We start from the raw sequence: 13,052 nt of genomic DNA on the forward strand, positions 1-13,052 counted from the left end.
GATGAAGCACACTCCCACAGTGTGTGACTGAACCTGGCGAGCGTACAGGTGGCGTTGATGGACTTCAACGCCATACTACAAGCAGAGAAGACTTTCTTCGCCATAGAATCGTACCTCTTGTCATCTCTATCCTGTGGGACAGTAGGGCAAGCGGTCCTACTGCTAGATGAAGTTGCCGCTTGGACCACCAGGCTCTCTGGAGTCGGGTGTTTTGATAAGTATTCAGGGTCACCAGCCGCTACCCTATACTTGGCTGAAAATCTTTTATTGACCGCAGGGATAACTTCAGGAGTTTCCCAATTAGATGTAATTTTCCTTTGTAAAGCTGCATGGAAGGGGACCACAGGATCCTCCTGTGGACCTTTGTCTAATATGCCTGTCAGGTCATCCTGTTGAAAAACAGGCGAAGGCGCAGACCAACCCATAAATTCAAGAATTCTTGCCATAAGGGTCCTATAGGGTGTTACGGCATGTTCTCCTGGGTCTGGCTTAACAAATTCCACTTCTGGGGAAGTGTCCAGCCCACTTGCCTCATGTAGTGACTCCTGTAGGTCCTTCAACCTTCTTTCCTCAGAGGTGAAATCCTCTGAAACAGGTAGTGTGGTCCTCTGCAACCCAAAGGTTTCCTGGTCAGAATCTTCCCCCTCTTCATAAATTGAAGATAGTCCAGGGTACTCTGACCTCTGAAATGGTGTAAAACCCATCTCCAAGGCAGAAGGAGCCAAACTCGTCATTATTGGGCGAGAAACCGTTGATGTCGTCGACGCCGATGTGACAGGCTTCGAAGGCGCCGAGAACGGCGTCGGGAAAACTGGAAGAGGTCTCGAAGAACTCGAGAGGATCAGGATCCTACTCGAGGATGTCGACGACGGTCTTGGCGTCATGCCGGAGGCCCTTGGAATGACCATTGGCGTAGCCATGGTCTTTTCTTTCATCAGCGTCGATGTTGGCGTCGACGATGGCGTTGAGCCGATCGACCGATGCGTCGAAGAACCCTTCGACAACGGCGTCGATGGCGCCGATTCATGCGTCGACGGAATCTTCAACGACGGCGTCGAAGACGGTGCCTTCATACCCGATGGCCTGTGGCGCTCTCGGGTGGAATGTTTCGCCGGGTGCTGTGACTCGCGGTGTTTTGATTTTTTGGGTTTTTCACCCAGGGTATCACCCTCAGCTGTCTTCGAGGGGGTCAAGGCCGCTTTCTCGAAGACGCTTAACATTTTCTTTCTGAATTCCTCCCACTCAGCCTGAGAGCTGTGTTTTGTGGGACAGGAAACCTTTTCTGGGGAAACAGAAGACGACGAGGAAGGGGATCTTCGACGTGTCTTCTTTGAGTGTCTTGATCTCGATGAATGGTGGTAGCTACTTCGAGATCTAGATTGGGAATGTTTTCAACGGCGAGGAGACGAATGCCTCGACTCAGCCGAAGAAAGCTTCGAGGAGGTTTTGACTGACTTACCTCTCTCGAGCTTCCCCTTGCGCTCCTTCAAGGGTTTCGTCGTCATGGACATGCAGTCCTCACACTCCGAACAATGATGCTCGGCTCCCAAGCACCACAAGCAGATCCTGTGTGGATCTGTTATCGACATTTTTTTACCACAGTCTGGACATTTCTTGAAGCCGAATCGCGGTGTCGTCGGTTCCGATGAAGATGCCATCGAGAACGAGTTGGTATTTATACAAGTAGATATAGAGGGTTATCCTGACTGAACTGAGCAACGACGTTGCGAGGCCCCACGAAGCACGGAAAAACGGAACTTAGCAACGGACGCAACGAGTGGCTATTTATGGGCATGGTGACCTCGGCGCCGATACGGTGTCCGTCGAGGGACATCGACTCGGCAGACGTCGACGCGCAGCGCCCTCTACAGAAAGAATTTCCGAGGCCAGCAAGCTGGAAACGTATTATCAAAGATAAGGAATACGTCGGAGGACACAATCCCTTGGAATGTCTGAATTTGAATTAGAATGAATGTAGTGAGTGATTAGATTGATTTGAGTGACATTTACACAACACTACCCCGGAGTGACCTCACTCTATATTTATTCCTGGTTTTCACTTGATTTATTACTATTAATTTTTAGTATCTTTGGTGATTACACTATATATATTTTTTCTATCTGTTCTGCTGTTTTACCTCCATTCTGTGAAGAGGTACATGGTACTAGCACTTGCACTTTATACCAGTTTTCTGGTTGTTGTTGTTTTTAATGATGACTATGAAGTAATTCAAAGTTTTTTAATGATGACAATTAGTAAATGAGATATATTTTTTTCATAAACATGTTTGGAATACAATTAATAATGGGTGACTAACACCGCAGGTATTGGGACACAAATCGAAAAGGGACCAATTTAAGCCCCTTGGCACTGTTTTGTTTACGGATTTAGGTTTTTCCTAAAAATATAGAGGTTGTGCCAAGATGAAGGCCCATATTCCTCTTACCTCTCCTTAGGTGTTCTGTTGTTACCCTGGTGTGACTACAGTCAACATCGCGCATGATGGAGCGCCATTTAATAACTGTAGAGCAGCAATTTGGAAAGTGCTTCGAGTGCTATAACCGGACACATCCGATATGGGAGCTATAATGACAAGAAAAATGAAAGAGGGAGAGGATCCATTGCTTTACATTCAAAGTTTTCAAAGCGCTTGGACACTTGAAACTCGCGAGACTTGGGGGAAGTCTATACCTGTATTTTACCATATATTAGGCCAAGGGCTGCCAGAGCAGGTACAGAAGAAGCTCAAGAAATTAGTGGGTATAGAAGCCAAACTGTGGTCGGAAATTCAGTTAACCATTGCGCATTATTGCAGAATCCTGCAAGAAAAGAATCGCAAAAAGGATGATACGCGAAAAGGTGAGGAAGCAAAATTAGTTCAGAAAAAACTGTCCAAGTATGCCATTGAAGGGGCAATGATAACTAGCGTAGGTGGATCAAATTTGCAGCAGGTTGTAAACATGCCACAGATAAATAACCAAAGACAGTTTGATCAGACAAATAATGGATATGCTCCACAAGGAAGGGGATATTGAGGTAGAGGTTGGCAAGGTAATAAAGGGAAGAATAATCAGGGAGGTTTTCAGAATGTGCAACAAGGGTTTCAGAATGCGCAACAAATTAATCTGAATATGCAATACGGGCAGACCACCGCCCATATGTTGGACATGTGGAATGACAGGGCATATGGCTCAAATGTGTAGAAGCCAAGGGATGGCGCATAAAGATCTGTTTTATAGACAGGGAATTCCAAATCCACCTACATATTGGCACAAGAACGGAAATGGAGTACCCCTGTACTCTGTGCAGTACCCCTAAGAGTACCTATACTTAACAGAATATGGGAGGTAAAGTACCCATTGAGGAAACCATACCTGCATCCAAGACAATATGATGGCCATTTGAACGAGATTCCTGAAGAAGCAAAGAAACTAAATGACAAAGACGAATGGTGATGTCATATAAAGTTGAATCGACACCTATATAAAAGATGAACCAGACCAGAGAGACAGACGATTTATAAAGAGCAAAGAAGTACTAAGGATAAGGGATTCTTGGGATCAAGATGACAAAACTTATGCCACAAACCTGATGAAGATATTTAGATAGTTTAAATGTGTACAGACGCAATGAAACGCAAGCAGCAAAGCAATCATGAAGCTAGCCACATGCTTTTAAATAGATTAGACCGTGGCAAGCGCCATCATATGCATATATACCTTAATAGATACATATGAACAAATAAAGAATGAATGTTTTGGCTACGTATATAAGCAGACTGAACAAGGAAGAAGGCCTCATTCAGTGTCGCAGTTGAGAAAAGCAATTGAATTAAACAGAATAAAGGCTCAGTTAAGGAGATGACTGAGCCAAGAAAGCCAAGGTCATATCAAACTGGAGTTGGCTGACATTGGATACAATTAACCTGAAAGAACAGAGGCTCCTGTTCAGAAAGGTCCAGCAAAAACAAAAGACGTCAGAGGACTATTGAGAGTAAAATCAAATACATGAAAAGGCTAAATTTCATGGTGTCTAGTCATGTGATAGAGGGAGGTTGGACAAGTGAGATGATCACACCTACGCACGGAAGCAGGATAGTGCCCATACTCCTTATAAATTCTCAGAGAACAGCACAAACTCAAGGCCAACTTCAAAGTACCAATTGACACTGGATCATTGAGGTGATGACGGAAGATATTTTAATTGGAGTTAAGCTTTTATCAAGACGAGCTTATCCGCAGCTGGTTGTTCAGTCTGCATGCTGCTAACGTAGGAAGGAAAACTACTGACCGGGGTCAGAGCCAACCAGTTGTAGGGGACCACGTAGTTGGGGGTAATATAGTATGTGTAGCCAATGAGACATTGTACATTTAGTGACGTTCAAAGTGCCCATTTTGAAGGGAGGGCTTAGTCGCCCCACCTGATGTTGACTATCCAATGACTTCTTTCTGTTACTCTATACAGATATAGAAACTATGCTTAGTTACTCACTTAGAATCAATCCCACTTCCCGATAGGTTTTAGTAGTTTACCACGTAGGATGACGTTGGTAATGACGCAAGTCAGCACGTCAGTGATTAACACTTTTGGGTACAAAAGCCCAGCTTTTTTATGAAATAGTTAAGAGTCATAGTATCGAGCCATTGCTGATGTTCATTGTACTCCCTGTTTTAAGATATTTGACATTAAAACAGACGAGTTTTGCCTAACTATTTGTGTTGTCTTGATCATTGATGTATGAATAAAATCTGCATCCCCATCTATCTCCAGGGTACCGCTACTCATCTAAAAGGGCTGTAAGCCTCCAGTTCACTTGGTAGCAGATATTGATGGTTAGATAAGATACCGTCGGCCGTCGACATAAGTAATTTTGAGTCTCGCCAATATCGCACGACCTTTGCTATTCGGCTGACAGGATGTGAAGCTCCCCGTAGAAGTGGTTATAATAGGTAAACTCCTTGCAAGGGACGGTTTGACGGGACCCCTATTTTAAGATAGAAACCCACATCCCACATCTACGTGCAGCAGATCGGAAAGCAACACGAAGAGGCGGTAATGAAAGCGGTGATCCCGGGGGTCCGAAGACGAAAAACATGCGAACGGTGAGTGAATAGACCAAAGAGTGAGGCTAAGCAATGCATTCACAGTGAATAACAAAGAGTAATGGAGGGAGGCGGGTTAAAATATAACGCAAGAGTAAGAGTCTAATATATATATGTATGTGGGAAATAAGATATTGACTTGAGAGTGGCTGAGCAAAATATGAGGAAGAAGATTTGTGAGTGTGGCCACGCTATGAGGATACGCCCTGTTCCTGGGCTTTAAAGAGTGCTAGCAGAAGCTTCAATTCAGAGCCCCTTATGCGGGACATATAGAAGACGAAATTGGTTAAAGACAATTTTAAAGGAATTAGCTTCAGTTCCAAATCAAGCAGATTGTAGAGGGTAAGATGAGTGTTAAGGAAAAGACTGTGCGTAGTATATGTGGGCGGTCAAGTTTGTCTGTCTGTTTTATGTGATTGAAAGAGCTGTAATGACGTTAGAGTTGAACGAAGAAAATTTATGCAGAGAAGAAGTGTGAAGTTGAGACGTAAAGATTGATTCTTTAAAGATTAAACTTTGATGATTGTTTTTTTAGCAAGATTAAAGTAAAAAATTATTTTGTGATGGATTGGAGCTTGCAACGATTGGTGCTCGCTCATAAGTGCATTTTTGAAAAAGATATCCATTTTAAACTGTGATTAAAGCATAAGCAAGGGTTAGCAAAAAGAAAAGTGAAGGTTAAGAATGGAAGAAGTTACTCCATTAGTGCACCTTTGCAAACAGCTACTGAAACTACGCTTAAACATGCGCTTAAACTTAAACAATACAGTGCAGAGTGGGGTAAAGGAACAGCTGACAAAATGTTTATGCCATGGCCACAAGGCGGGTTATTATTGAGAGCAGTTTTGCAGCACATGACGACATATTTGCATGCAGCGTACATAGAAAAAAGTTAGAAAAGCGTCTAGCAAGTCTAGAACTTTGGAAAATGTATGAACATGAGAAGGAGGAGGAGCCTCCTTTAGATTGCTTACTCAATATATGCAAAGAGGGGGGTGAAGAGCCTTCTGCTCCGCCCGCCCCGTCTGAAATAAAAGACGAAACTAAGAGTGACTAAGGGTTATACCCATTAAGGGAACTTAAAGCAGCGATAATATAGCAATCCATCATATGTGTCACCTACGCAAAGTAGTGACGAGGGCCCAGAGAAAGATACAGAGAAAGATGTAACCGCCAAAGTCCCGAGGGACAAGGAGAGATGCGACAAGGAGAGAAGTGAACAAGCAAGTACATCTCTAACTACGAGAGAAATAAAGAAATGAAAAGGAGACAAGGATAAAACTAATGAGATAGCTTTCTTACAGGACGAATGGATGGGAGGTCAGATTTTGCTTAAACTTGATGTCAAAAGTATCGACGAAGTAAGACAAACGGGAGATCAAGACGAGCAAGATAGGAAAGACAAAGAAAGGGAGGAACGATTAAAAGAGGAAGGATCAAAAAGGAAAGATAGACAAAGACGAGAACACTTATATCAAGATGAGCAAGCTAACAAGCAGAAGAGAGCAGAAGATCAAAGAAAACGTGACATTAGAAAGAGAACAGCTGATTAACAGGAAAGGCTAGGAAGGAAAAGAATAGAAGATGAGGAACAGGAAAGGATAAGAGAGAAAAGAAAACAGAGACGAAGGGATGAAGAAATACGAAGGACATATTAATGAAGGAATATGAAAAAGAAAGAGGAATTTAGAGTGAGAGAAGAAGCGAGAAAAAACAGAGAAGTCGATGACGACATGGAACGCAAAGAAAGGCAGAGAGCACGTGATCTTGAGTATTTGGAAAGGGAAGTGAGAAATCCCAATTCACGGGTAGCATGGGAAGATATAGAGGAATTCTTTTCCGAAAACAAATCGACTCGTTATCAGACTCGTCTAGCATAAATCTATAAGACGAGTTTGACTCGTGGAGTATTGGGGAAACGACTGATAAAGTTTACCACGAAATGCAAACCCAGAAATAATCACAGGGGAAGGGAAAAAATTATCGTCTCGAGAGCACTCAGTTGTCTGACATACAGGAAGCCTCCTGTACTGCGAGAAACAAGGAGCTGTCTTTCAACAGACTGGCATTAAATAGAGATGATGATGAGAGAAGTTGCACGAGTTGGGCACAAGAAGTGTCAGGCGAAGAAAGGGAAACCTTCCTGAGGGAAGAGAGAAGTGATATCTGTGATCCAGAGGGATATTCGCCTTTGGATAAAGGAGTGAGATGATCAGATTTAAAAATACCTATGTCTAAGGCACCAGAGCCACAGACACAGTCAGACCGACATAAAGGGCAACCCCATGGTCAGAGGTGGAAGTTCCTGCCTTATGTAAGCAGGTTAAGATCATTGCCAGGTAGACGGCGATGTGGGAATATTACCCCGGCAGTAGATAGACAAATGATGAGAGATGAGAATGAGTTTGGAGCATCACAGTTCCCCTTGTTAGAAAATGGAGGGGCCAGGCTGCAATATATACCATGGCCCCAGATGGACAGGAAAAATTTAACTTCCGGCACTGGAAAATGGATACATGAGTTAGAAAATATGACGTGAGGGAATACATTAGCTCTACAGGATATTAAAGGTCTTCTGATCAAAATACTTGGTGAAAAAGCTGATGACGTATGGACACGGGCAGGTTACCCTGAACAGGGATTGATGGGTCACAGTAACCCACGAGGACATTTTTTTCACACTGGTTCCTCTCGCTCGTTGCAGTATATACAGGGTAGCTCTTGAGGGTAGTTCTTGGGTCAAGAATGGTTATTTTGCAGCCCAAATTACGATTTTTGGAGAATCACTCCTCGAGGGTCAGTGCTGGTCCAATATGGCTTTAGAAAGATGTAAAAGTTATGATGAACAATATGTGAAAGATCTGTTGGAAAAAGCATCAGGCCTTGGAGGGTCAAGCGAAGAAACATCTAATATAATCAAATGGGATGAGTTGAGCCAGTTAAAAAAAGACTTATAAGGACTGAACTTCATGGGTCAATCATGCTGGAATATCTCTGCAATGGTACCCTGCCACAAGTGCTGGTTGTAAGGAATGAACCGAGGCTTTTTTTGGACAATAAAAACTTTATTATACAGTGGAGCTATATAGGCAACAAGTGTGGTAGAGACTGGGTCATCTTGATAATAGACACGGCCACCGAAATGACTGAGAAGATCCTAATTGATTTAAAAACCTTGGAAGAAGAGATTCAAAAAGCCGTCCCTTTGGAACTCTACAAAAAAAGATTGGACACACTCCTATTGGAGATGACAACCTTCAAAGAAGACACACTAAGGGAAAGAGTCCGTAGGATGAACCGGGATTTAACTAACTTTACCCACGAAAAGGCTTTTGCCTATACCCAGGAAAACTACAATCAGACAGGACAAAATGATCAATCAACCGGAGGGAGCAAAAAGGTGGCATTCAAAAACACATCTTTTAGCTCTAGCGATGGCAGTCAAAATGGTGACTCATACTCAAATCGGGGACGACCTAATAGACGCCCCGTGGAAAACGGAATTATAGAGGCAGGAGTATGCCAAATCACAGTAGTCAACAAAATCGGGGCAATATGCAACAACAACCTTTTTTAGAGGTAGGCCAGGACGAATGGGGCTTCGAACCACGCGTAACACGAAGCATGCAAGCATTGTGGTAAATCTTTCGGATTATTCACCTAAATCTACTGAATTCTCAATGCTTGAAAAAGGAATGGGTTTTGTCTCGACTAACTACCATCATAGATTTACCTTCAGTCAAGAATTTGCCCAGTTCATGCGCAAGAGCCATTGGTTCCAACATTTCCAAGGAACAGAATACGAACCCGAGAAATCCGACTCAGGGTTACAGAACAAATCTGTATTTTGTGTACCCACTGCGTTGCAGAGCGCAGAGGCTAAGGCCTATGAGAACTGTGTCCCACATGATTTGGGTAAATTAGAGCTTAACCTAACTAATCGGAACAACACCTATAATAACACTAGCAAAAAAGAAGAAGAAGCAATGAAAAATCTCCTAAACAATGAACTAATAGTCATTCGCAAAGTAGACAAAGGGGGAGCAATTGACGTACAGAATCGCGATGACTACATAATAGAGTGCAATAGACAACCTTTAGATCTCAGTTGCTATAAACTTCTCAATCAAGACCCTATGCCCGCATTACAAAGCCTGATTAACAACAAAGTGGACAAAGCGCAGCAAAGAGGATGGATCACCAAAAAAGAGGCATATTACCTCAAAAAGGATAAACGGCGCATACCCTAATTCTATACACTTTCTAAAATTCATAAATCCATGGCAAAACCGCCAGGGCGTCCAATCGTTTCCGGGGTCAATTCAGTATTAGAACCCCTATCTAAATTTGCAGATACTTTTCTCCAACCAATGGTTCGTAAAATGGCATCTTACGTTCAAGACACCACACAAATAATAAAAGAAATGGAAGGACTACCCTTTGATCCCAATACTGAAATCCTGCTAGGGCTAGATGTGGTAGCACTCTACACCAGCATCCCGCAGAGGATATCCATTGAAATGCTGGAAGAGAAACTCCTTTCTGATCATGAAGTTGGTTCTACACCCATCTACTTTATCCTCTGGTGTGCGGAAATGAGCTTAGTTGAAAACTACTTCCACTTCAATGGTGAATTCTTTCAGCAAATACATGGCACGGCCATGGGAGCTACCCAAGCTCCCAGTGTAGCTATCCTGTTTATGGAAGCTTTCGAAACTAACAACATCATGAAACCCACGAATCCCTTCTTTAAACACATACGTATCTGGCGAAGGTATATCGACGATATCCTTGTTATCTGGTCTGGCCCGGAAACAACTGTTGAAGAGTTTCTGGTATGGATCAACAGCCAAAACAGATACCTAAAATTCATATCCAATCATAGTCCTTGTGAACTTATATTCCTGGACATTACCATTACGGTAGATCCCATCAGGAACTGTGTTTTTGTCAAACCCTACAATAAGCCAACAGACAGAAACTCGTTGCTGTACTATAGTAGCTCTCATCCTAAACATGTAAGGGATAACCTCCCTTTGGGCCAATTTTTGAGGCTCAAAAGGAACAGTTCCAAGAAGGATGATTTCAACGAAGAAGCTGTCAAGATGCAGAATAAGCTACACCAAAGAGGCTATCCACAAAAGATAGTTAAAAAGGCCCTCAAAAGAGCTAAGAACAACAATCGGGAGTCATTATTGGAATATAAAGAACATGCCGCCACCAAGAAAGATCCCAAAATAATCTTTGTTAACACCTTCAGCAATTTGTTAAATGACATAAAGAAGATAGTTTTGAAAATTGGTCAATTTTGGAAAAAGGAGAGACACCGGTACCTAGACCTGTTGTTGCGTTCAAACGCAGTAAAAATTTGAAAGAACAGGTGACCAGGAATAATGTACTACTAAGACCCAAATCTACAACGAGCCTGTCCCAGTTATGGGGTCTTACTAAAATCGTGGGCCATTATCCATGTGGACAGTGCGTTTATTGTAAACATACCACAAAAAGTACAGAAGTAGATATAGGGTTGAAATCCAAATGGCAACAGAAAGCGCATACGAATTGTAATTCCAGTTTGGTGGTGTATGCCGTTTGGTGCCCAGGTGAAAAAATCTATGTGGGGAAAACAGACTGGAAGGTGAAGCTCTGCATTAGCGAACACAAAAGCTGCCTAAAAAAATCGAACCAGGAATGCACCCATGGTCGAACATTAGATAGAATACCAACACACATTAGAAGATCTGAAATGGACAGTGCTCTATATATTGACCCCTAGTATGGATTCCAACAGAGACAAAACCATCCTTTTAAAAAAATAACAACAACTCATTTTTTAACTAATAGTTCCAGGACTGGGCTCAATGAGAAAACAGATTTGAATCTGTAAACTACTGCATCAGAAACGAATTATAACTATTAGAGTCTAAATCATACCGTGACTGATCGCTAGTGTGCGAATGGCTGACGGATTTCCATTTCTTAATGAGGGTCGTCCCACAAGTACAGAGATAGCACGGGCGAGTGTGGTTTGCCTTGAGAAAGGAGGAGCATTTCCTATCTTAATGACTATCCAACTATTGGTACTAGGGTGATACGTCATCTCCATACGTCACGCGGCCGCTCAAATCACGTGACACGAGAGACGTTCAAAGACACGTCTTTCTAGGTATATTTATCACGTGATTCATTACATACTTTGGCAATGGCACCGTGAGCACAGACGGAGAATCACCGGTGGCAGTACATGAAACGGTAAGACCTAGAGCACGGCTATATGTGTTAGCTTAATGCAAAGCCTGCAACTCTTAAGCGAGCCAAACACGGACGTTCACCTAGTCTGATGGAGTGTCGTAGTTAATGAGCCATTACCGCTGTCAGTTTCCCTCTCATGCGTGTATAGTGCCAGGGGTTTTAAGCTCCAACTTATGGCAGCTGAAGCCACGTTAAAGTTTCTATCAGCAGAGATGTTTAGGAGAGTGGTTTTCTTTTTATCATTTGCGGGCATCAATTGCACCTCGTGCTGATATTATTCACAGACCAACAAACGGCATTGGCAGCAATTTGGCGACTTGCAAATACAGGAAAAGCTATTGACCATCTGTCCTGGGCCCGCCCGATGTAAGCCCCAACGCTCTCAATATGACGGGAATTGACAGGAGATGACTCTCTACCCCACGTGACTATAGTTGCAAAAAAAGAGTGGTAAGCAGTCTACTCCATCATGATTACAAATGTTTCCTACGGCTGCAGAATTTATTGACAGAGATACATTCTGTCTCCCCCTTGTTCCTCTACTGCAGAATAACCATGGGTGTTCCTCGCAACTTGTGACTGTCGTTACATAGAGTCCAATAACTACCAACTTGGAAGATTTGTTCTACACACCGTTGTGAAACTCCATTTCTTGATGTAAGTCATGATTTTGATGCGAGAATTCAGCATTATAGTGTAAATTTGCACCGATAACAGCTGTGTCTTTGTACCTACTCCCGCTTTGGGGAGTTTTTCTTTGGAGTAATGTAGCAGATTGAATACCATACTGCATACAAGTGTCGCGTAAAGAGGTTTCCATTCACCTAATCTTGTTCTAGGTAGCACTTTGAATAGTGTTTCCTATCCATCCTCTGCAATGCTGTCAGACTGTATGTGCAGACACCTATCTAGTGTTACCGTCTTCTTGGTCCTTTTTAGACCACGTTTAGTGATAAAATTGCCAGTTTAGATAGTTTATCATTTATTGACCACTATGCAGCAATTGGGTCATACTCTAATGTTAATTTCTTTCCATTAAATAGAAAATGAATAAACAGGGCACTACTTACCCTCTACCCTGATTTGTTCCCTTTTCAGATATGGAGTCCCTTCCCTGCTGTTGAGTCCCAAACTCCTTTTTGGATCATTTATCGGACAAGAAGAGTTTTTTGGATTACCAATACACTTGTACATGTGCTTATAGCTACTGCATTTGTTACTGTGTTTTTCACATGCTGGTAGTGGTATTGTTCTGAGTTTAAGGATTAGCTCATGTTATGTATCCTCACCAACATCAGTAATTGGTGTTTTTGGTTCTGGTAGACGGCAGACTACCCCTGAAGAATATCTGTTATTTTTTTGTTTACACACACGTTCAGAAAGAAACATGTTGGGAAAATGATGAATGTATGAATGAGAATGTCAGAATTTGAATTAGAATGAATGTAGTGAGCGATTAGGTTGATTTGAGTGACATTTACACAACACTACCCCGGAGTGACCCCACTCTTTATTTACTCCTGGTTTTCACTTGATTTATTACTATTAATTTTTGGTATCTTTGGTGATTACTCTATATATATTTTTTCTATCCGTTCTGCTGTTTTACCTCCATTCTGTGAAGAGGTACATGGTACTAGCACTTGCACTTTATACCAGTTTTCTGGTTGTTGTTGTTTTTAATGATGACTATGAAG

This window comes from Ambystoma mexicanum, chromosome 9 (assembly GCF_040938575.1).
Source record: "Ambystoma mexicanum isolate Mex_15411 chromosome 9, UKY_AmexF1_1, whole genome shotgun sequence".
Classification (NCBI taxonomy): Eukaryota; Metazoa; Chordata; class Amphibia; order Caudata; family Ambystomatidae; genus Ambystoma; species Ambystoma mexicanum.